The sequence below is a fragment of the Helicoverpa armigera genome, chromosome 27 (genome assembly GCF_030705265.1).
Source record: "Helicoverpa armigera isolate CAAS_96S chromosome 27, ASM3070526v1, whole genome shotgun sequence".
Lineage (NCBI taxonomy): Eukaryota > Metazoa > Arthropoda > Insecta > Lepidoptera > Noctuidae > Helicoverpa > Helicoverpa armigera.
In genome coordinates this window covers 413,585-440,542 of record NC_087146.1, presented here as the reverse complement: position 1 = coordinate 440,542, position 26,958 = coordinate 413,585, and the positions used below count along the sequence as shown (strand labels likewise).

Genomic DNA, 26,958 nt, shown 5'->3' with positions numbered 1-26,958 from the left:
GTTATGGTTACAATATATCCAGTTTAAGTAAGCTTTTGGTTGTAGTTTTTCAATGTTATTATACTACTAGCCAAGCAGTAAGGTTTCACCCGCGTCCCGTGGGAACTACTGCCCGTACCGGGATAAAATACGGCCACTGTTACTCGGGAAGAGCGTAGCTTTCCAGCAGTAACATAATTTTTCGAATATGTTCAATTGTTCAGTAGTTTCGGAGCCATTAGGGTACAAAAAAAATTCCTCCATTGTATATGTAGGTGAAATTAATTAAATATTTGTTAATGTTATTATAAAAATTATACATAATTTACCTCAGGTAACAATAGCAATTCCCCAATAGCATCCACTTGCGATCGCCACACGTAATACCGCTCTCTTAGCTTCATATGTTACGAAGTTGTACGCGAAAGTTTCCCAAGTCGCCGAGCCCTATGCAGCGTGATAGCTTCTGCATTTTTTATTACCACCTAACGTTCACGACATGTTATATTCTTGGGGTAAGCAGAGGTATTAGGGCCAAGAGATTATTGAAGCCAGTTTCATCGGCTACTGATACTCTGATAGCCTGTCATTTAACATCCTTGGCAATCGTTACGGATAATCAGAAGCCAGTAAGTTTGAGTCCAGTGTTACCAATGGTGGCCCGGGTAACTGGGTTGAGGAGATCAGATAGGGCAGTGGCTCCATGTCAAAGACTGGTACTCAACTGCATCCGGATAGACTGGAAGCCGACCCCAAAAAAGTTGGGAAAAACCTAGGAAAATAATGTAATTAGTTAAAATTTATCTTATATTCTTGCGGTTTCACCCGCGTTCTAGGAGCCCCAAATTGAACTACTGCCGAACCAGGATACAAGGTAGTCAGTCTATTCTATATCTATCTACATATACTAAACAAAATTCGTTCAATAGGTTTTGCCTGATAAACTAACTAACATACATACCCACACATACATATACATTATTTCACGTTTACGTAAAATTATAACACGAGTATTATACATGTGTATTAGTTATTAATATGATAGTGTGATGTCACCAACCATGTATTTTATATTGATAGCATATTGTTTATCTCTTGCCTATCTATATCTTGTCTGCTTTCTTCACTTAATGAATTATACAAACGATAAGTTTTTTTTATTTTCTTTATCAATTCTGAACATACCACTTAAAACAAGTTTACAAAAATTCCCAACTTGCTTTCAGTAAGTAATTTGACATTTAAAAGTCACAGTAAGTTGGGTATTTGATTTGACGTCATAAGCTGATGTTAATCAACTAGCTTCTGCCAGCGGTTTCACCCGCATCCCGTGGGAACTACTTCCCGTACCGGGATAAAAAGCATATAACCTTCCTCGATAAATGGGCTATCTAACACTGAAAGAAATGTTCTAATCGGACCAGTAGTTCCTGAGATTAGCGCGTTCAAAGAAACAAACAAACAAACTCTTCAGCTTTATAATATTAGTATAGATTACAATTAAGACATATTATTCAATTTTAATAATATTATTTTTATGTAGAGCCACTTCCAAGCACATAAAAGTATGCTCATCAATTTACGGTCAAAACTTTTTCTTACATTATCCTCAATAATCGTAAGCTCCCTTACTCCTTGCGCTATCTCTTTCTAATCTATCTCTGTCTCTGTCTACAAAGCGGGGGGAGAAGTCTGGCAACGTCGCATTGTGACTCAAGCTCGTAATACGCGATTAAGTTCAGAAGTCATTCAGCCGTTGTGAGCTACGCACGTTTGTTGCGTTCTCAATTTGTCCGCGTTAACTTTTATATAGACAATAGACGCGTAATGGCTAATAATCCACTTGAATATATATTTTTTATATTGTAAACAATTCTGTTGGACGAGATTCTTAGTAATGATCGTTTGGATTATGTTGTGATGTCGTAAGAATCGGTTTTAACTTTGGGATTCTATTGTATCGCGATGTAAACAAACTTCTCATTGAATCGACGAAGGGGAAAATCTTTATCTTTACTAATACATTCCTTGGTTCCATTACCACAGGGAATCTTGGAACTATAGTACTCTTCTTAACCCCCCAATCAGAGACATTTAATGACTGAATTACTTAAGTCACTCCTTAGTCACAGATTTCCTTAGAAATGCTGCACTAAGGAACAGCTTAAGTAACCATTAAATGTCTCTGAGCATGTCCATTAGTTTACCTTGTCATTTATCTACATTCATACTTCATACACTCTTTGTAGCATGCGTTTCACGCCGTTTCATCACATGCCCATACCACGACAAACGCTGACCAATCATTTTCTCTGCCACTAATACTACATTGCCCCTGATATAGCTTATCTATGCATATTTCTAATTGATTGCAAAACCGATTAATTATATTCGTCACCTATAAACATTCGCTTTTCATATCTTAATCTGTTAGCATGATATCCACGGATGATAGATACCAGAAGCAATAGTGGTCGTTCCCAATAATTAATCCACCTGTGGATTTGGTTTGGATTTGGTATGGAGGCAAATGTAAAAATTCTATCTCTAGTAAGTAGTAAGTCAAAGAGCAGATAGGAAATCCCTACTAATATTATAAATGCAAAAGTAACTCTGTCTGTCCGTTTCGCTTTCACGTCTAAACCACTGAACTGATTTTAATAAAATTTGGTACAGAGATAGAGTTGACCTTGAAAAAGAACATAGGATAGTTGTTATCCCGGACTTTTGAAGAATTCTCTTGGAAACGCGGTATAACCGAACTCTGCGCGGGCGAAGCCGCGTGCCGAAGCTAGTTTGATATAAATCTCATCTTATTGTACAACTAACTATTACTTTTTATTATGTACTAGCTTCTGCCCGCGACTTCGTACGCGGATCCAGTCCCTTATGCCAGCGACTACGAAGTCAGCAAAATCAAAGATCTGAATCGTCTGATATTTAATTTTAAGGGCCCGTTGACTTGAAATCAACAGAATACGCATAACCATTAGAAACGTTCCATATATTTAATTTTTGTACTTCAACGGCAAAAGCACAGCAGACTAAACACAACGCTGCGAACTGAAGCGCAATAGGCGTGACCATAGGGATAAAAGTAGTGATTCTAATTAGTCCGCATTTAAGTTGTGTGTGATAAAAATATTGCACGTATTATTACGTAAAAAAAATTAAATATAACTAAGATGACTAAGTCGTGGTGACTTAGTGGAAGTCGTGGTGGTTTAGTGGGTAGAGAACCAATCTCTCAAGTATGAGCGTGTGACTTTGATTCCAGGTCTGGCAAGTACCTACCAATGCTACTTTTCTAAGTTCGTATGTATGTACTTTCTATGTATATTTTGGATACCAATGACCGTTATTTGGAGGGGATGTTAAACTGTAGGTCCCGGCTGTCATTGAACATTCTTGGCAGTCGTTATGGGTAGTCAGAAGCTAGTAAGTCTGACCAGTTTTTGTTGTTGGGTTGAGCGGGTAACCGGGTTGTGGAGGTCAGATAGGCATTCGCTCCTTGTAAAACACTGGTACTCAGTTGCATCGTGACTGGAAGTCGACCCTAACATAATTGGGACAAAGGCTCTTGAGATAATAACGACAATAATAATGAGATATAAGCACCGCAGGACATCTGAGGCTGATGACGGGGAGTAGCGTAAGATTACAAACATCGTTAGATTACAATCTATCTCGAGAGATTGTAAACTGTCGAATTATTGTGAACCGTAACATCTGATTGCAATTTAACGCATTATTTTTCGCTATATTATAATCTATCGATGAGAAATTGTCAAATTGTCAACTGTCCGAAAGCTCTCCCTGATTGGTCAGTCTTTTTATAAGATCGACCAATCACGACCAGCCGTTCTGTTGCCATGGAGTTCCCGTAGAGTTAGGAATGAATTTGTGTTTGAAGACAAACTACCTAATTATTTTGTTTCTTATAATTTTCCAATTTCATTTAAATAAAACTACTTTTACGGATTTTATCGCGGTCGGTTTTAAACGTCGGGATTAAATAGTAGCGAGTAGCCGAAAATCGATCTCAGTGGCGTGCACTTGGAGAGGCCTATGTCCAGCAGTGGACTGCGATAGGCTGATGATGATGATGATTAAATAATATAATATAACCGCGATAAAATCCGTAAAAGTAGTTTTATTTAAATGTCTAATATTCGCGTAAGTGTCAGAAATCAATATGTTTCCAATTTCAATTTGTGTTTGAAGAATAAATATTTCGTTACAATTTGTTCTCTCCATATGTCAGGAATATTAATTACATACTCGTACTAAATAATAAATACTTGAAGAATTTTTGAAGAGCATTTATTTTATTTAACTGACACCTCTATTTCATTCCTAACTCTACGGGAACTCCATGGGAACAGAACGGATTATTGGTCGATCTTACAAAAAGACTGACCAATCAGGGAGAGCTTTCGGACAGTTGACAATTTGACAATTTTTCGTCGATAGATTATAATATAGCGAAAAATAATGCGTTAAATTGCAATCAGATGTTACGGTTCACGATAATTCGACAGTTTACAATCTCTCGAGATAGATTGTAATCTAACGATGTTTGTAATCTTACGGTGACATATATACCGAGTGCTCCAGGGAGAGTATACTGTCTCCCATCTCCGGCCGGCCGGAGTGAACCATGACGGGGTAGGTCTCACGCCTCTGGCTTGGCTTGCCGTCCAGAGTGGGGTCGCTAGAGCATGGTTAGTAGCCCTTCTCGGAGGGCAGGTGCGTCCTGGTAAGTGGCGAGTGGGCCGGTGATGCTGGACCCACAGGGAGCGCGTGATCTGCGTTTTAAATCCGCCGAGATATCCTCGCCCTTCAGCCGCTCTGACTACGACTTAATTTTTGATTCACCATACCTATTTTGTAATATTCATTTATATACATTTCAAGTGTAGTAGGGCTCTTGAAGTTCCACATCAGGTGTTCCAGATCTTCGATTTTTATAAGTCATTAGAGAGTACTTATCAGATTGAACAACTTTTGCTAAGACGTCATACCTTTATATGCTATAGTCTAGCTGGGCTCCTGGAGTTCCACATCAGGTGTTCCAGATCTTCAAATTTATTATCTCAGCAGAAAATGCTCATCCCATGAAACAATTTTTGCCATGGCACCAATTTTGTATCTCTTATAGTTTTGTTGGTCTGTTGGAGTTCTGCATCAGGTCTTCAAGTTTCGAAGATAAATTATAGCCTATATGTTGACCAGGTTTAATACCAATACAACAAAGAAAGAATCATTGAAATCCGTTCAGTAGTTCCGAAGATTAGCGTGTACAAACAAACAGACATACAGACATACAGACATGCAGACATACAGACAAACAGACAGATTTTTTTTTTTGGATTTGTGCTCCATTACTGTTTCTAAACCCTACCCAATTATTATTTTTTTAATATATTCAATGTACAGACACACTTTTTTTACAGATTTATTATATGTATAGATGTAATTGTGTCGTTGTTTTTATGTACAAATAAACATTTCGTTTCGTTTGTAGCTACATATAATATGTAGAACGGCCTTTAGAAATACGCAACAAAAACGCAAAATACGATCTACTGACCGTTCCGAAATATCGATAGCTTATCGACTAATACGAATAATTAGGAATATCTGCCAGATAGCAATGGTGACATCATAGCCATAATCTGTTAGATAGCGCCATTAAATTTATTTAATTTGGTTTTTAACGGAACAGGATACTTTGATATTGATAGTGGTGTAAATTGGGTTAATTTGAAGGACTTTGCTTTTTGCCTGGTTATGAGGATCATGTATCCGATTTTGTAGGTCAGTGTGTTACAGTCAATCATTCTAAACGATTGATAAGGTTTGGAATATCGGTAGTTTTGCGGCGTTTCCCAATGTCTGTGGATCTGCTTATGAGACACAGTATTATGAAACTAGTCCTTTAAGCTTTGGTTTCCTAGGAAAGCGGTGCCGTCATATAGCGGCCGTAATACAGCGGTGAATGACGTCACCAGAACGTTGTCTATGTAAACAAAATGGGGCGGTTTCCTAGAGAGCGGTAACTGACGCCGTAACTTCAAAAAGCGGTGCCGCCATTTGCATGACGGCCGTCTTGACGGTGTCAGATAGTTTGGTGAACGTTTTATTGATAGCGGTGAAGCTTTTTTAATACGTATTTGTGTATTTTTTTTCGGAACAACGTCAAAAATTTGTTACAACTCTTGGAGCAGCGAGGACAACGAAATTTTAATAGATTTCGTTCGTAGCCACGAAGCAATAAATAATATAAAAAGTAAAGATTATAGAAAAAGTCAACTAAAACAGAATTGGTGTCGTGAAATTTGAGAAATATTAAATTAAGCAGGTTAGTAAGTATGATAAAACTAACAAAATCGACAAATATGTATATGAATAAAAAAAACATATAGGTAGGTATAGTAGCTCGACCTCCGTTATGTAGTTGGCAGATATGGGTCCAGGAGACTGTCCGACACACGTGACTGACTGACGTAATTTATATATTTATATGTATATAGAGGTAGATAGAGAATTGTGTAAAGGTAGCTTAGCACTGGGGGTGTAACAGGTAAGAGAATCAGGAAAGTTGAGGTGATTTTGATGAAAGTGAAATTATAGGTGACAACGTGTGCATAGTTCTTTCAATAGTTACCTTGAAGATCATCATCATCTTCCTGCCCTGTTCCCAAGTCATTTGTGGTCGGCGCAACATGTCTTTTCTTCCATTCCTGTCTGTCAGTCGTCATACTTACATCCACTCCCTTCTGCTTCATGTCCTCTTTCAGACAATCAATCCATCTTTTCCTCGGAGTTCTTATCCTCATAGTTATCACCTTGAAGATCAGAGTTTTATTTAAATCGAATAATTTTCTTGAAGACGAGAGGGTCTTCTATATTTTGTTGATATATTTATGTTTTTAAAGATTGCTTAGAGAAAAAAATAGGTAGGTATAATAGAAAAATATCATTTCAATTATGATAGCTAAATGGATTGTCCTTTTTTAATTTATATGGACTGCATCAAAAAACGGGAATTCCAAAACGCCCCTAAAATATGATGGGTTTTTCTACAATGTTATATAAATCATCAAAATTCAATTTAATTTGTATTTTCCTATATCAAAGCAAGATTTTTTTTACAAAAAATATATTTTAATTTAATCCACCTCTTCAGTAGTCAGATTATTTTCTGTCTGTCTTTGCTTAAAAATGTATTACTTGCCTATATTTTTTTTAAGTAACTTTTCTAAGTACATAACTCCAAATAAACTTAGTTATCAATGTGTCTTATGAATTTACACCAGACTTTATTTACACTGACAAAGTTTTTTTTAAATAGTTTTTAACTGATTACAAAATCTTTATCACAATCAACTTAATGACCTTGATAACATAAATCGAAAGCATTTCCAAAAAGAAAAGTGCTTTTCTTAAGTGGTTCCAAATCTAACACAAGATTAATACAAATCTTGTGTTTGATTTAGCCGACCCCTTAACAGTTGGTAAAACGCTAAGTAGAGGATGTAATTTTCACAAAATCCATTTTTCTCAAAATTTTACATTCATAATTTGAAGTTTTCCTTAGACCAACCAATCCTATCTGTTGATTCCCTAACTGGCTTCTGAAATTTAATTTTGATGTTAGCAAATAAGTAATGTCAAATCTTTAGTAAACAAAACAGTTACACGGGTTATCGAAATCCATCGTAAGTGTTTTCCTATCCTCATTTCGATGATGTAAAAAACAAAAGTTAATATTGGAAAAGTACTCAAAGACAAATTCAGTCTGTTTATTTATCGTCTGGATGGATACCGTGGAGTTTAAACGGCTATCTAATTCCATCAGTTTTATTGTCTGCTGAATGCTCGTAAACTATTGTTATTTATAGCTTGATGACCTAGTGTTCGGATACTTAGCTGCTTTTTATAATTGGTTTTCTTTTAACTATCTGTTTTTGAGAGTCTGCTTCACCGCTTGATCATCTAGACTAGATTGTTGCTTGAGATCTGTTGCTACAATTGATAAATGTTTGCAGAGTAGCTCCTAAACGACACTGTCCATGGAGTTTCTTGTCGGTTCTTCTCGATGGGATCCAACTTTTTGGAATTTCAACTAGTGTGTCGTTCTATAAGACCCTGCAAAGGCCTGTTTGAAATAAAAATATCTGACTTGGACTTTGGATTTTAATCATATTTGATAGTAGTTAGTTCAGCTATTAGATAGGAGTGTTTTATTTTAATTTTGCTTACGACAACTTCCATTATCTTTTCGCCAGTATTGGTCAAACTTCGTTGATTTATCTTGCGCCTAATGGTCGTCATTGGTTTCTAATGTTCACACCTTACATTGCTCAGGAATAATTTATATTACTTATGCGAAAACTAAAAATATCCTTGACCACCGTTTTTAATTAATTACCAAGATGTGTCGATAAGCTACGATAAAACAGCTTATCTTATAAATAGTTTTCTTATCTCGAACTGGCTGATTCAATAACGTTTTTGGTTTTAATCAGGGTTGTTAGCAACCGTTATCTATAAGGCGTCATATCTCATGATATCAAGATTTGCTATTTGAAGACGTACCTATACCTATAGTATTGTCTGTAGATAGTGGGTTATCAGGAATTTTACTTGGTTTGGTATCATCATCATCATCATATACAATGTTGTAATGATTGACATCTAGCAGTTTTATTCTATGTATCACACCCAGGATTATCTTCCAGTCTAATCAAGGGGTATTGGGTTGCCCGGGTAACTGGGTTGAGGAGGTCAGATAGGCAGTCGCTTCTTGTAAAGCACTGGTACTCAGCTGAATCTGGTTAGACTGGAAGCCGACCCCAACATGATTGGGAAAAGGCTCGGAGGATGATGACCCAGGATTATCTTCAGAACTCAAAGTTACTTATTTATTTTTGCGAATATGGGTACATGTGGATCTTATATTATTTAACAAATGGAGCATTATCACATATCCTACCATAAGGCTTGCAAAATTAAACTATTAAATATAAAAAGTAGATAAATATTCTTTGACACGTTTTATTAAGAAAATAATGTCGATGGTTTATATTAATACTGTGTAATTTCACAAAGTTATCTGTCAATGCGGATAAAAATTATAGTCATATTCTTATCAATTTCTATTAATTGATAATTTCACTGTAATATTTTTTCAGTATTTCCTGTGATCAGTTTTTTCAAATAAATTCTTCAGCTTTATAATATTTGTATAGATTATAGGTTTCGTCTTAATTACGACGTGTTTACAACGCTTGCTGAAAATTGCAGCTACCCAAGAAAATCTTATCATAAAAATACAATAGAAAACTACAATAAATAAGTTTGAAAGTTCGTCTGTATGTTAGCCTCAAATGATATCAACATCGCTTAGAAAGTTATGAGGGTAGCAACATACTACATCCATACATACATACGTTACAATGACTCGATAGAAAACCGAAAACATATAACTTTAACAATTGAACCAAGTTTGGTTACCTTCTAACTTATTCACACAAACTGACCTCTAAAACTTAACAAAACTTTTTTCTTAAACTAAAACTAAAAAACAAGAAAATAAAAACTCTTCAAATTTTAAATAATGAACGAAACCGTTTTTCGAGTTCGAATTTCGAAAAAAAGTACTCGTTGTAAAGTTGTGTAGTCGGAAACTTCAACCTCATTTGTTGTTACGTTTGCGCCCCGCGCCCCCCTAGAGAATTGGCAACGTCGCTTTTTGTGCTGGGTTGCTATACTCGGCGGAGCTTTCGTTGCTACATTGTGGGGAGAATTTGGTGGAGTTTTGGGTTTGGATTTTTGAAGTTTATGTTGGTAAAATGTGTTGAAAGATTTGGAATGATTGATATATGCTAAGAAAGATAACCTATGTAATATATTTTATGAAACCTCTCTCTGAATAGCAAAGGCATAACAAAAATGAAGGGACTAGTCGAAGTTAGGTTAGGTTTTTTAAGCCACTTTTGTTCAGCGTGAAATTGAAATTCTTGAATCTTTCCTAAAGAATTCCTCACGAATAAGACTAAAAATTACGAATTATGAAGACGAGATGTAAGCGTGATATCCCACTGAAACAATCTCACTTGCCACCTATTCAATGCTTATGACACTTTTTCTATGATTATTTTTCTATCTGTGCTTTAACATAATGTTACTTCCATGTTAACCTACAAATAACCTCTGAAATTGTCCTTTAAAGTCTTGAAAACCAAACAAGACGCTATGCTACTCGGGGAAGCCAACGATTCCCATCTAGCAACACCGAGCACTAAGTGAGCGGCAATCGGCCATGGCAATTCAGTAGTAGCCGCGACGCCACGCCGCGCGCACGTCCGGCGCCCCGCGCCGCTCCACGTACAAACTTCGTGTGATGTAACAAAGTGGCCGTGTTATCTCGTGTTGACGTTAGTGCTAGCATTGTCTCGCGTGTTTACGTTTCCATATGATTGTTCTAACCACGGTGAGAGAACCGATAGTGCTTTATTTTTCTTCCCCACGCAATTTCCTCTGGTTTTCTTCGGCCGTGCGGATCTGTTCGAAATTTGAAATTAAGAATTTGGTGCCTTTTTTTTTTCTTGTTTTAAATAGTGCGAAATTTTGAATTTCGAAGTGTGACAAAGGAGGTTTTGTTCGATGGTTGAAAGTTGTGTCAAAAGGACGGGAGTTTTTTTTCTTGTGTGTGATCTTTTGAATGTGGAATACAATGGATTTAAAGATGGAGTCCCAAAAGTTTTGTCGTCTGTAAAGTTATTTTCTAGTTTTATTAATATTGAGTATTGTCAGAGAATATCATCGTTATTATACTGAATGAAGTTTTCTTAAGAACTTTAAAAGTTAAGCTAATTTAAGTTTGGAGTAAAGTTTTAAGTTATATTGCTCAGCGAGTTTCAGTTAATTTATTAGAGACATAAACTTTGGGTGATTTAGAAGTTTTACTTGAGTATGTTGAATGTTATTATTATTTAAAGTTAAAGTAAGTAAATAATACATTTACAAAGACAATGTTAATACAATTTAGAAATTTTCAATTGCAATAGAATATCAATCATAATGATATCGAAATTACACCTTTCATAGCGTTATATCACGTTTCTAATACACATTTATTCCTTGATAATTGAGAGAAGGACTTTATATAGCTTAAACAGACTTCCTCAGTCAAGCCCGCGCATTTTATGGCTCGCTTGTATCACATAATAGAAGGGGCCCCATTGGGTTCTCCTATGTAGGGTGCACTACTAACATATAATCTATCTATACCTACTTAAACCCGGTTTCAATATTTGATCTATCTTTTGTGTTCCTTACTAACAGATAGGTAGGTGCCTATTATGTTCTAAAAAGAGTAACCATGGAGTTTCTTGCCCGTTCTTCTCCATAGGAAGCTACTTTTGGAATGGGCAAATAGAATCAAAAATATTTATAATTTTTGACGTTCATCAGTGCTTGTAAAGGCCTAAATGAAATAAATGATTTGACTTTTGATTTGATAGGAATAAGTATGGAGCTAATGTCTAAATTCTATCAGCAAGCAATTAACAGATATACATAAAATATTGGTAACAGCCTAATACTAATATCATTGATAGGCTCAGAAACTAATGGACCGATTTGAAAAATTATTTCACTATTAGAAAGCTAGACTTTTCCCGTGTAACATAGGCTATATTTTACCCTGGTACAGGCAGTAGTTCTCACGGGAAGCGGGTAAAACCGCGGGCAAACAGATAGTATAATATTATAAAGCTGACTTTGGTAGCGCTTATCCTAAGAACTATTAGTCCGATTTTAGAAATTATTTCAATGTTGGATGTCCTATATATCTAGGAATACTATAGTAACACTATTTCACAAAGATCGCAAAATCAACCCACTTTTGGTCCCTAACAATCAAATATTGTATCAAGGAGCATTCTAGGCTAATTTTTATCCGACTGCGCGATGTAGTTCCGACGGCATTTGAACGAAACCACGGGCAGTAGCTATGTACTAGCTACAATATACAACCGGTTATGGAGTTTAGTAGTTATTAATATTATAGAATTTAGGACGGCATACTATAAGTAGCTTAATGTTATTAATAGGAATAATTTATTGTTTGATCTAAATATTAGATGTTGGAAAGAGGTGAGCAGACTTCATGGCTGATAGATAACTTATTCTTTTTACGCGGTCAGGAATTTATCCATAATAATGTTAAAACGATGAAAAGCTTGCCTATTCGCGCTAATTTCAATTAAGAATGGACCGATTTGAAAAAAACAAGTGTTAAATAGCCCATTTATTAAGGAAGGCTATAAATAGACTACTCTTTATCCACGTGCGTGAAGTTGTTCCCACGGGACGTCAGTGAACTCGCTGGCTAACAGCTAGTTTTTAGAATATACTTCTAGATACACATGTAGGAATCACATGCGGTTTTTAGAAGTCCAAATCTCTTAAGCTTAGTTCCTAAATTGATGTTTTTGTCGGTACCTGTAAAAAAAATTGAAATCAAAATTCGTGTATTCAACCTTGGCTGCAAAATAGCACTTTTCGAACGTCAGAAATTGACGAAAGACAGCCCCCAAAACGCCCACCCTTCACCACTTCCTGTGTTTTTGCTGGGATGAAGAAGTGGTGCAACAAACTCCCCAGCAACAAAGTTATTTTGACCTATTTAAACCTTGTAGAGAGAAGATATCTCTACTTATAATTAAATAGAAAACTTCATCATAACCCTCGTTCTCCAACGCTTAACCCTGACGCTACACGCGTGGTCTCCGCCGTGACTAACGAGTAAAACAATGACAGTTATGTCATTTTGTATTAACACTATAGCTTTTTACTGCACTCCAGTTGCTAAATAACTACTGCTGAATATAAGCCTAAAATTGATTACCATATTTTTTTTTGCATTATTTAATTTCAAAATTAATCATTCGTTGTTTTGATTTTCACTACCGGTTAATTATCGAAACTTCTGTGCTATTGTCCTTTTTTATGTTTTCCTTGAGAAATGACTAAATTAACTATGCTTGCTGTGGAAACCACCGTACTGGAACAAAACATAGCCTATGTTGGGATAGTGTTCCTTCACAACAGTGAAACAATTCTTCAAATCAGTTCAGTAGCTTAGGAACTTTCAGGATACAAACAAATATTACCACAAGCAATGGTCCAAAGAGACTTTAAAATACAATATAGGTAATGAAAGTACAACTTTTATATTTACCCCTCTTGATTGTAAGGTATGTAGCTCATAATAAAAGTGAATTTATGATTACCCTCCATTAACAGATCAAGTTTATGACGCCATAACACCGCGTTAGTGTTAAATATTCACGTGCCGACGGAATTTTAGCTCAAAATCTAATTACCAGGAGTGGGTGAAAAACGGATTACTAAGTTTCTATGTTGGAAAGCAATTTGAGATAATTTTCATGTGGGTAGATCAAGTAGGTTTTATTGAAAGAATACTGACGCATCCTTCATATAGGGATAGGAATTTTCAAAATCTTCTCAACCAAAGGTATGAACTTCTCCATAGCCAATTTCATCAGAAAAACGGCCATGATCTTATTTAAAACGTGTAGAAAATTCGAAGTTCAAACGCATTTCAAATTCCTGCAAACTGTATTTTTTTATCCATAGATTTTTATGTAAAGGGGTACCGAATGTTTTGGGCAGTTGACACCTGTCAATTTTGAAAGACGGTCTGACCATGCACTCTTTTTGAATAAAGAACACCATCCATAGACATTATTATAGCAAAAAGTATAGTTACAATAAACGATGCTCCACGCCACAAGCTTTAGCCACCACAGAACCACCTTCTACCCAAGCCTTAATTAACTCTTCAATAATACTAGAAAATTACTAGCTGCAGCACAATTTCCCTGGACTGGGCTACTCACGAGCCACCACGTCAGCGTTCCCTACTGCTGAATATTTGATAAGATGTCGCAAATAAAATCGATGCCAGTTTGTTATGACATAATTAGAGCCTCTATTGGTATGCATTTTTTATGCAATAAGTGTAGGTGGTAAAGAAATAAGGTCGTTTTTTTTTGCTTTGATAGAACTTTCCAGAATTGTCGTTCTTGTAAGCTGTGGTGTGTAAAGCAGTAAAGTCATGCTGACTTGGCAATATTTTTATTAATTAACGACCTTTACAAGCTTCGATTTAAATGATTCAATTAAATTGTGTTGGCCAATTTCAAGCCATTGACTTTTAGTTTGATTGCTGGTCCTTCAGATTCGAAGGACAAAAATGATGACACAGTTCGCGCCAAATAATTTTAAAATTCTGAATAGACATTTGAGATCGGCATCCACAGTAGTCTATTGTGAACTCGATAGTAGCCATCTTCAAACGAGCATGGCTTCTCGACTGAAAATAATCTGCAAATGCGCGAAGATTGCAATGGCTAACTTCAAAATTGCAAAGATATTTGTCGCGAAGTATACTAAACTCAGAGGCCTCTTCCTCTTAACCACAAGTCTAAAACTAACCAATAAATATTCAGCCCACGTCCCGACGTCCGCTAACTCGATCATACGGTGGTACATAATAAAAATATTGATACAATACTCCTGTGAGATGCACGGAATAACATGTAAGTGCACGATGCTAGTCTTATTGTTTTGTGAATGACAAAGACCCGTAGATGAAACAACTTATAACAATGTGGTAGTATCGTCAATGTTAATGGAAAGTTGTTGGGTAATCTAAGTATTGCCTTGGGTGATTCCTGGGTGGTTCCTATCCAGTAAAGTGCTAGCCTAGTAGTTAAAGATCAGCCTCTTAATTTGAACGTGATAGTTCGATGTCAGGTCGTGCAAGAACCAATTTATGGTAATTTATGTCTATATCTTGGGCATCGCGGGAAAATATCTTGAGGAAACAAGGACTGAAAGCGTGATGATTGATGCGCATTTCTTCTCTGTATGAGAGGAGACCTAGCAGTGACAAGAAACATGACCTAAAACGGTTAAGTTAGAAGATAATTAGCAATCGCTATGTGTGTAGAATATCCCAAGATTTGTCACCTATAGAAAAACTTTAACGATTCTTAACTTCAAATGTCAGTTGCACTATTCAACTTGCACGATAGTTCTCTGGGATCCATTAAATTACCCTCACAACCTTTTGACATTCATAAAGACCTTACAGGTAATATCACCATCTCCAAAAATTCTCACGCCTCCCGTTTATAATATAATGAAAGAAGGGAGAAATAACGCTACAATCAATAAACTTGAACCGGACGTGAAAGCTAAAGGAAGTACCCTCGTGTCACGTTACCGGGACTCGAACCTGACACCCCGATGAGTGCTAACTCACAACACTGTTAAAACAAATAGTCTTTTGTGTGGAAAGAATTCGCTAGTTTGTTTGGTGTCTTATGAGCTGGTCATATGAATGTGGAACCATTCGTTTTGATTATCGACGGTAACTTCTTCATACATAATTGTTCTATGAGGCTTATGTCAGAAAACTATCGTCTGTAAGCTACTTGTACTAGCTGTTTCTCGCGGATTCACTCGCGTCCCAGGGGAACTGTTTCCCGTGCCCGGATAAAGTATAGTCTTCTAGCTTCCGCCCGCGGCTGCGCCCGCGTAGAGTTCGGTTATATCGCGTTTCCAAGAGAATTCTTCAAAAGTCCGGGATAAAAACTATCCTATGCTCTTTCTCAAGGTCAACCCTATGTCTGTTCTCTCCAAATTTCATCATTCATAAAATCAGTCCAGTGGTTAAGACGTGAAAGCGTAACAGACAGACACGAGTTACTTTCGCATTTATAATATTAGTAGGGATGGCCTCCAAGGATACTGTAACATCCCAGCTGTGAAAGAATTTATCAATTCAGTTCTGCAGATTGGAAGCCTTCAAATCACAAAGAAACAAAAAAAGATTTCCTCTTCATTATATTAGTATAGACTTTACATATTAAAAAACTTGTGAAATGTAAATTAACAGCCTAATCCGACAACTTCCAACATTTAATCAAAACCAGTCTCTTAAATAAATCAACACACAAAACTTCCTAGAACATCTCAAACTAGATTGTACAAGCCACCGACCTATTTGCAACCATCTATCAGACTGTATCACCATACATACATTATAGTTACTGTATAGGGCTGCCATCCGTCCGGGTTTCCCCGTAATTCTCCTCTTTTGGGGTCTGAAAGGGGGCCGTTTTGGGGGTGCTGTCCTTTTATAAATTTGACGTGAAAAAGTGCTAAAGCTCGAACGTTTTTGACTTTCGACTTCGACTTTGGCCGTCCGGGGGCCGTTCGGGCGGAGTTTCAATCAATGTCCGGTGAAAATCCGGACACGTTTCATGTAAGAAAGCACTACATTGAATTTCAGTATATGGTAATAGTAAATGGATTAAAAATTAGGTCTTGTTTTGTTTTTCTTCTTCCCAGTAAAACACAGGAAGTGGTGAAGGGCGGGCGTTTTGGGGACTGTCTTTTGTAAATTTGACCTTTAATAAGTGCTGATTATCAGCCCACTTTGAATAAATGACATTTTTATCGAATCTTTAAAAAATGATCTCATCCGGGAAAAAATGCGATTGACGCCAAATGTCCGGGTTTTTTTTAACATTTGTCCGGGTTTGGCGAAATTTCGATAGGCAGCCCTAGTTCTGTAACATCCGTGCGACGTCACCGGGCGGCGCGCGGTCTGCGCAGACGCACGCGTGATTTTATGCGCAGTACCTCACGATAGGAGAACGCTTGTTAGATAGTAATTATGTCAAGTGATGCGTAGTAGGTTCAATGGTTATACGCTATCGATTGATTGGTACGTGTTAGAGGTGGTGGCTTGTTATTGTAGAATAGTTTAAGTAGCTAGTTAGGTTGTAGATAAGTTGTTGTAGTGATCATTTTAATTGCTTTGTGAGATATGTAATTTTGGGCCAACTAGGTAAAAACTTGGATTGTAAATGTAATGTATTACTATTCTTTATTGCACACATAAATACATTTTGACACACTGAAAACAGAGAGATTATGTGCAATTTATTTCAACTACTTAAGCAGGAATAAAGAAGAAATAAGATACATTTATACAAGATCGTTTAAAAAGATACTAAAAATGTCTATTTAAAGTATGTAATTGCAATTAGAAAAATCAATGAAGAAATAAGATACATTTATTTACAAGATCATTTAAAAAGGCACTGAAAATCTTAATTAAAAGTATATACCTAATTGCAATTAGAAAAAACCTATTTCTAAGCTTTAACAGTACACATTAAAGTACACAAATATTTTAGAAAAGCTCCCAAAAAATTCTTGTAAGCGGGTCAAAATAATCGTAAAGTTAGGTGCGCCTGCGCCGACCGGTCCGCTTGTAGGCAGGTGTTGTTCGTTCGAACGAGTAACGGTCGAAGCTATGTGGCTTGGAAGAAAATATTCGAAAAAAAGAAGAAGAAAAAATACTTTCTTTGGGACACGTTCCTTGGTACAGAAATATCTGGGTTGGTTGGTAGTGAAATCAGCTTTATAAAATCTTGAAAATATAACTATGATTTTCAACGCATTGAAAAAAACTGGCTGCGAAGGATATCAATGTCTATAAAACGGTAAAAAAATTACGTATCTTCTTCCTCCCCCCTGTTCCCAATTTTATTTGGGGTCGGCGCAATATGTCAAAAAAATTTACGTATAACCCTAAAATACTTATTTATTTTATTCCACTTTTCAGTTTTTTATCAATATCTGTAAAAATCAAAACTGTAACTATCACAGTTCATAAGTTTCAGCTTGGTTGGCATAGGTACTGGCAGAGAAGTTTTAGTATTGAACGTCCCATTTTACCCTTTACGTAGGTACTGTAATCTTAAAAACGACGCTTTTTCGACAAGTTCCAAAAAAATCTGTATTAGTAAATGCTGAACAGTAAAATCATACCTTTAAACTATTTCCAAAAAAAAAAAGCGCCCAATTTCAAAATGAGGCCAAAAGACCCCCTTTCAGTACGCACGTTCCTTTACAATTAGCACTAAAAAGACCAGACCGGTCAAGTTGGAGCAGTCCCTTTGTACGAATGCAACAGGTGTGCTCTCAATGAACTGTAATGGCGGCTAATTATTGCATTAAGGCGGTATTTGGGCACTGAAAGGCTTTAACTTAAATATAGGTCCAAGGATTCCTGGGTTGGAAAAAAGATACTGGGAAAGGGAGATGTTGTGACAATTATTGTTTTAGCTAGTTTTTCCAGCGGTTTTACTTGTGTCCCGTGATAAATAGTTCTGGGTAAAAAGCCTTCCTCGATAAATGGGCTATCTAACACTAAGAAATTTTCTACTACTACGATTTAGTACTTTCTGAGATTAGCGCGTTCAAACTATTTCTCTTTATAATGTTAGTATACTTGTAGATAGGTTTCTGAATTTGAATATCGATGGAAGTCGATGTAATTTTAACCAGAAAGTCCCAAATAAATTATTTGTAAATACACCAAAACACTTCTTTTCGGGAACAAATATAATGACCACCATAAAATGCTTTGATACCCTAAGTTTTGCAACCAGAAATATCTACTGAACACCAGAAAAATAAAGTCTAAAAATGTAATAGTACCAGCTATTTTAGTCACGACTTCACTTTAAATTGTATTCGACCACCAAATTTAGTAAATGATCACCAACTCTTGACGACCAAATTAATGTATTATTTTTGCCTAAATAAGTCACTGTGATTGCCATAAAATGTAGGCTTATTACCAAATAAAGTATTATGATGCCATATTAAGTTATGTGTCCGGCTCGCAATGCATGCGTGAGTGTCAGTATGACGAGTGACAGGGGAAAATGGAAGAAAATGACATATTGCGCCGACGCCAAGTAAAATTGGGAACAGGGCAGGAGAAAGAAGAAGAAGAATGTGTTTCTCAATACACTCTTATCGCACTGTTTAGAGGCATGCAATAGACAATTTTGACACGCTAGTGCAGGAAAAGGGTCCCCATAATGTTATTACATTTATTTTATCAGGCCGAACTTATTTTTTTGGAGTCAGTTTACTTAAACAGGATAGCAAGATGTAAAAACTTTTTTGATGATCATTTACTACTTTTGGTGATCATTTACTACTTTTGGGATAACAATGATTTTTTTGGACTCATTTTGCTTAAATAGGATAGCAGAATTTAAAAACTTTGGTTATAATCTTACTTTAAAATGGTGGTTTAATTTTGGTGATCATTTACTATTTTTGGCTTACGCATGATTTATTTTGGAGTAATTTCACTTAAATAGGATAGCAAAGTGTTAAAACTTTGGTGATAGTTTTACATTAAAATGCGAGTTTCATTTTGGTGATCATTTATTATTTTTGTCTGCTGTTTGTTACTATATCTAGTGATCAGTTAAACATAAGCCCTTCTTTTCACCCTTTTGTAAAAAAATACATATTTATTCCTTACTACTTCCTTCCTTATTTACGTCCATGTAAATTATTTAAAACCCCTTTCTCATACACTTTTATATTTTCTAAAATATTCAACCCTTCATATATGAACAAGACACGTCAGTGTCAACCTAACCTTCCGTGGAAGTCCACGTCACACCATGTACAATCACGGACAAGTCCGGTGATACACTTTTCTTAAAAAATCCTTTAAACGACTCTCTCACGCACACAAGCATAATACGTTCCATATTTGTTATTCAAATAACGACCCTTGAGTAGTACAAATAGAGTTCTAAATAGCGTGTACCTACGCGTTGGATCCATGCTTTGCAAACGATACGTTTCGTAAGGGCTTTACTCTCTATACTTATCATTGAAATAATAACCCTTATGGATACTAGTATAGAGTTCTAAATAGCGTATAACCGCTAAATAGTTTACCGGAACTTTAAAAGAGTAAAAGAAAAAAGGTGTTTGTTTAATTAGTTGCAATTTGCATTTCGCCCGTGCCTATTGTCAACGCGTTTGTTTTTTTTAGTATCCTATTTACGTTGACCTGTGCTGTGATTGTGGACTGTTTATTGCTGAATCGAATTGACCCTTGCTTTGTTTTTGGACTGCTGATTGCCTACTTGATGACCCATGCTGTGTTTTTGGACTGTAGATTTCCTTCTCGTCGACTTGTGCTGTGTTTTTTGGACTTATATACAAAATATTGACTCCCTTTATGATTCATCTGTTACAAAGAATTTAAGGATGCCTCGAAATTTATCCAGGGAAGAGAGGAACCAAATATTGGTTCTTCATAATCTAGGACGAAACATTTTGCAAATATCGCAGGAATTAAATGTTACGGTAAGTTTGCAACCAACAAAATTTTTTTGACTAAATTAGGTATGTAATTAACTTAGAGAAAAACATTAAGTGACACTATTAATTTCAACAAAACTACATATTACCTCTATAAAAATTCTTAATAGTTTTCGGTAGGTAGACAATTTTTACCGCCTCATATGCCTAATACCTAAGTGTTCAATGACTAGAGTTTTAATGTAGTTTTATTAGGTATGAAAAATGTTGCGATATCGAATACTGAAATTGTTAATATATGCGATACTTTTCATTATTAAATAAAAAACAGAACTCATACTTACAATAATAACATGATAATAATTAATAGTATTCGTAGTTATTTCAGAGATCTTTGTATACCTTCACTATTCATTGTTTGTTGTTTTTTTTTGACACTATTAACAATAGCGAACTACCAAATCAAAAAAATTAAGTGTAGATATAATATCATCACATTTTATTACAGAGGGCTACAGTGCGACGGTGGATACACCGAGATTCAGAAGAGGGATCCGTGGAGGACAGACCGCGTGCTCCACCTCCACGGGTAATAACACCTGATCGTGTGGCTCATATGATAGACGTCTACAACTCAGAGCCGTTTACAAAACCTCACAATTCGCGTTGGAGTACGAATGTAATGAAAACTGTGAGACGTGCGCTCCATCAGGCCGGTATACATCATAGGCGTCCCGCAAAAAAGATAATCTTAAGCGAAGAATTAAAGCAAGCCAGGGTTCGATTTGCTCGAGACTACAGAGGCTTTGACTTTTCACATGCCATATTTTCCGACGAAAAATCTTTTAAATCTAGCCAATTAGGACGTCAGAATTTATGGCGTGTGAATAACACTAGATACCAGCCGAAAATGTGAGTCCCAACAATGAATCGGGGCGAATTATAGTAAATATGTGGGGGTGGATGAGTGCTGGTGGTCCGGGTGAACTGGCTTTCATTGACTCGAGAGCAACTGGACAGTCACATGCTGAGCTGCTGGAAGAAGTTATGTTGCCTACAATGCGCACGGTGTATCCTAGGGAGGAAGTTCCCTCATTTTACTTCTTCCAAGATAATTGTCCAATACACCGTGCGCGTGTCGTTCAAAATTGGCTCCAGCAGCATCCTGAAGTAAGAACTGTCCCTTGGCCGTCTCGGTCCCCAGACCTAAATCCCATAGAAAATTTATGGGCCATAATGGTCCAAAGATGGGATTTTAGAAACGAAAGAAGTAAATTAGCACTCGTCACTCATCATCCTCCGAGCCTTTTCCCAATCATGTTGGGGTCGGCTTCCAGTCTAACCGGATTCAGCTGAGTACCAGTGCTTTACAAGAAGCGACTGCCTATCTGACCTCCTCAACCCAGTAACCCGGGCAACCCGATACCCCTTGGTTAGACTGGTGTCAGACTTACTGGCTTCTGACTAACCGTAACGACTGCCAAGGATGTTCAATGACAGCCGGGACCTACAGTTTAACGTGCCATCCGAAACACAGCCAATGGTGTCTAAGATATAAGACTCATTGCAACGAAATATGGGACTCACTTCGCGGCTCGGATTTATGTCAAATACTCGTGTCGTCAATGAGAAATCGTCTAGACGCAGTAATAGACGCGGCCGGGGCTGCAACAAAATATTAAATTATACGTATGCTTATGTAATGGTATAGAATATATTTATACAAAAGTAAATGTGATATAGCTTAATTTAAGAGATTCTGATATTTTGACTAGGCTATCTATGATGGCAAATACACAAAATTTTGAATTGAAATTGAAAAAGCGTTTAACAAACAAGATTGTTATGAGATTCAGATTGAGCTTATAACGAAGGCAATTCAATCGTATCGTAATCATTAGACTGATATAGTGATTTTATAATAATATATAAAAATATACGGTTTCTTTGAGAAATTGAAGACTGATTCTTGTATTTTAAAATTAAGACTAATTGTTATTTGATATTATTTATTTACCATTACCACATTTATATCCTTTGTAGCTTTAAAAATATATCGGTATAAGTCAATGTGATATTAAAGACTGATTTTGAAGACTGATTAGCATTTTTGTAATTATTTTTTTCAGTTTTGTTATATTAATGTTATATAATTTGTTTTTAAAATTTCTATTTAAACTTATGCCTCATAAGTAAACCACATTATCCTAGTGGTGATATTTAGACTGATTTACTTCTTTAGAAATTTAAGACTAATAAGACATTTTTTTAATTACGTAGGTAATATGTGATTTTTCCATCTAAGTAAACTTTAAAAATCACTAAGCTTTTTAACTGTCTAGTATTTTAATGTCTACTAAAGTAGCACTAATGTTATTGTCCTAAATGTATTAACTATGCAGGAAAAAATACCTATGTGATTTATTAACGAATTCCATGTAATTTTTATAAATATTACTTTAAACCAAACAAAACAGTTGCGGTCACCGGCGCCGCTTGATCTATTGTTTTGTGAGAACAATAACACGAAGCTAGTCAAGTCTCTAAGAAAACCAGTTATTAAAGTATATTCGTATCTTCAAGCAAAATGTGAACTTATAGTTCGTGTGAAACTTTTTAGGTATTCCGGAACACTTAAGTAATAAGAATCTTTGATTGGCTCAAGTAAACTATCCTAGATAGAGCTTTTGTAAGTTTAATTTCTTATTACTACAATACCTAAAAATTTATACATATACACCGAGATTATTATTTTAGTCCGATATTGATATTAGTATTTTGTTTGAATTATAAATCTATTGTGTTTAATACTAACGGGTGCTTTGTTTTTTGTTTCAATCAAACATTACATTATAACAATGAAAATCTTCGAGTTATGTGCCCATCCACACCTACTTTTGACTATGTGAACGTGTCCATAGTTTAAGGAAAATATTTTATTGCAATTATTATATCATTTTTAATGTGTCTTATAGTTTTTTTATCTGTGTTTTATATTGAAATATAATATGTTAATCAATATACTTTTTGTTTTATTATCATTACATTTATAAAACGTTATTATAAAAATATATTTCCATAAATTTCGACAGCCCATATGACGTAGTGGTTGGTCACACTGACTACTGCGCTGCGTGTCGCAGGTTCCATTCCCGCACGGAACAACTAAAATTGTTTTGGGGTCTGGGTGTTGCATGTGATGAATGTTTGTAAACGCACCCACGATACAGGAGAATTTCCTAATGTGGGGCAATTTTTATTAAAAAAATAAAACTATTCCAACGTCCCTTTAAAAGCCTGCTGCTGAGCCTAAAATTACACAAGGTTTGTAAAAAATAGAAAGCTAATTTCATCATGATGGCCCATAATAATAATTTCGACTGTTTGCTAATTATGACTGAAAAGATTATGAGCTTCAAATCGATGTTATGATTGGTTTTATGTATAGAAAGGTAAAGCATACATTTTATAGACATAGCTAAACTGTATTTGTTGATGCTAAATATATCATTTTGAATTGGGTATACGTATATTTATTTATGTAATAAATCAAATAAAAACCCGATAATCATATCTACTTGTTGCTTACTAAGCATTTTCAGTAGATTAAATTAGGTAAGTATACACCTACTAGTTAAATTTTAGAGTTGTTTTTTATTAAATAGTTTTCATATTTTGATACGCGTGGATCCTAATACTTTCTCACTTGCACACCGACTATCTTACTTGCTTGCACACCGACTATCTGCTTCATTGCAACTCTGGCAGATTATAGCAAATATAAGTTTTAACAAAATAACAACCCCACGGTTGAAAATCACCCGAACATTTTTGTATCGTAACAATAATGAGCTTTATGATCATTATGCCAAAGTCTTAAGTCACTTGGCTGCTTGCTACATTATTAATATGCATATAGGTATATATCGCACCAAACGAGTTTAAGAAGGCTGTGATAGAGACAGAGATAGATATAGACAGAGAAGTGAAATACGTGCGCGTGTGTGCTGTATGTGTTTCACGTGAGCGCACGGGCACTTGCCAAGCGAATTTCACCTTTTGGTGGTCTACCGCCCGTGTCCCCTATTGTACATACCCCACACTTACAGAACACACACCCCTTCACTTGTTCCCATTGAAATAATAAAATTATACGGTGCCAGACAGTTTAAAAAAACCTGTAATAACGTTTAATGAGGTAGGCGGTACAAATAAATATTGTTTTAGTTGAATTCGAAATGTAATAGAAAGAAATGTAACGTGAATTATTCGTTAGATAGATGTAAAAATATGTTATGTCATGGTATGGGCATGTAATGAGGAGGGATGATACGCATGCAACAAAGTGTATGCTAAGTATGAATGTGGATGGATGGAGAGGAAGAGGAAGACCTAAGAAAAGATGGAGGGATTGCCTGAAAGATGACATGAATAGGAAGGGGAGTGAGTGTCAGTATGACGATTGACAGGGGAGAATGGAAGAGGATGACATATTGAGGAAGAAGAAGATGTAAAAATATGTTGTAAGGAAAGCCATTCAGGCGATTGTTGTCGTCTAAGTTTCGGACACGTGTGAGGTCTTCACCCATTCAGTTCAAGTTCTATAGTTGGCCATTTGACGCCTCACTCATACACAGTAGATTTATTTACCTACTAGCCGTTTTCCCGCGGTTCCACCCGCGTCCCGTGGGAGCTACCGCCCGCACCGGGATAAAATATAGCCTATGTTACTCGCAGATGATATAACTTTCTAATGGTGAAAGAATAGTTAAAATCGGTCCAGTTTATCCATTACAACTAAAGAAACAAAGTTTCCCTCTTTATATTTTCCTCTCTAATATTAAGTATAGAAAAACAAAACAAAATCGTCAAACCTTTGGCCAGGTGCAAGAACATAAAACTCTTGTTTATTTTGTGTCCAAACTCCAAACGGATCGAATCCAAAGTTCATCAAAACAACAACTAAAATACGAAAATAAAATTTCTTAATTTTTGGGACTATTTTAGTCAATAGTTATTTAAGTCAATAGTAGGCAACGGAAAAACAAAGACAATATATTATGTACGAACAAATGCATAAATCAAGATAGGCATAATTCAAGTTGCTAAAATTCTTAGATAGAAAGTCAGATTTTGATGAGCTTATACTGTTACAGTTACAGCCTTTTTATCGTCCCACTACTGGGCACAGGCCTCCTCTCACACGGAGAAGGATTGAGCATTAATCAAATGAATCATGATGAGCTTATAAAATAGTATATTAACATAGGAATTCGTTCCAATATTCCTAGTAAACAATATCCACAAGTACTATGTGAGAATATCTTCACGGCAGCTGACAGGTGGGTAGGCAGATATATAGAAGGTCAAGGACTCAGGTTCGACTCCAGGACGATGCATTTTTATTGCATTCTTTTCAATACTAATGTCTGTATTACAGTTGTTGTTTTGATGAACTTTGGAGTCGATCCTTTGGAGTTTGGACACAAAATAAATAAGTTTTTCTAAAAGTTTTTGCACCTGGCCAAAGGTATGATTATGTTATTATTATTTTAATATAATCTTGCACCTGTTTAACATGTCCTGAATGACCGATTTAATCTGTAAACACTCCTTTAAAATATAATTGTCACTGATTTGGTTTTTAATTTGATAAGTGATTTATTTAGTGTTTTTATCTTAATTCCTCTAGACTCCGAAACTAATAAACTGATTTGTAAATTCTTTTGCTTTAAGGAAGCTACACTATCCTCGGGTGATGTAAGCTTTTATCTGAGTACTTGAAGTAGGTCTCTCAGGAAGCGGTAAAAGTTCTGGTGTAAGCTAGTTTTAACCATTTCACTGTCCACGTTGCAGACAATAGTTACAATCAGTATGTATCACATATGACTCTTAGGACAGGGAAGTTATAAAATAAAAAGTACAGTTACAGCCTTTTATCGTCCCACTGCTGGGCACAGGCCTCCTCTCACATGAAGAAGGATTGAGCGTTAAAATAAAAAGTAGTAAACAAAATTCAAACACAAACCTATAAATCGAATAACCTAGCTCAACTATTCTCCCATTCAAGATCCTCCTGAATCTTACTTATATCAATCATGGTACTCCCAGAAATACTCACCCTATTTGAATACTGTACGTCACATTTTGAAGGGTTGTGACGTAATACTTACGTCTGGGGTGGTCGACGTCATCAGGGTTGAATGAATGGAAAGTTGTGCTTGGAGGAATATTAGTTCTAGAATGTTCTGGGCATTTTTTGGAAGCGTTATGTGGTCTGTTTTCATGCAGGTATATCTTTTTGAGAATCATGTGATGGGCTTATGAAGTCAAAGTGGAAGTGGACCAATAGATAGGGAGATAAGTGCGTTCGAAAAAACCCTGCTCCTTTATAATATTAGTATTGATTATGACTTGGTAAATGGCGTGGAATTTGAAATGGCTTGCGTACGTACGAGAGCTCTGAATTTTCTTTAAGATTTGAAACTTAAAAGAGAGGACTTCAACGAATGACTTAAAGTAAAACTTTGACTGCATTATTTGCGCACATACTTCTCATCTTTCGTGAGATAAAACATCTATTTTACTTACATACTAACTTCATAGGGCGTCATAATTGGAACCAGAAATAACCCAAAAGTGTTGAATCTTGACTTACAACCATCTATGACTTCCAAACTCCAAAATCTTTTCACTATAACCCCCCGAACACAACCA

General features: G+C 35.9%; 1 protein-coding gene and 1 long non-coding RNA gene across 4 annotated transcripts in view; both read left to right on the top strand.

Moving 5' to 3' along the window:
• Positions 1-26,958, top strand: part of Da (daughterless) — a 136,860-nt gene that overhangs the window by 84,091 nt on the left and 25,811 nt on the right. The window contains exon 1 of one of the 3 annotated variants that reach the window (XM_021334582.3): positions 10,293-10,480. The exons of the other annotated variants lie outside the window; for them this stretch is intronic. The gene's annotated coding sequence lies outside the window, so the exon portion shown is untranslated. Of the gene's footprint in view, positions 1-10,292; positions 10,481-26,958 lie in introns of those variants that run through there. 3 annotated transcript variants of the gene reach the window in all.
• Positions 19,549-23,262, top strand: LOC135118964 (uncharacterized). Its single transcript, XR_010277890.1, has 2 exons — positions 19,549-20,286; positions 20,750-23,262. It is a non-coding gene; the product is annotated as an uncharacterized LOC135118964 (long non-coding RNA).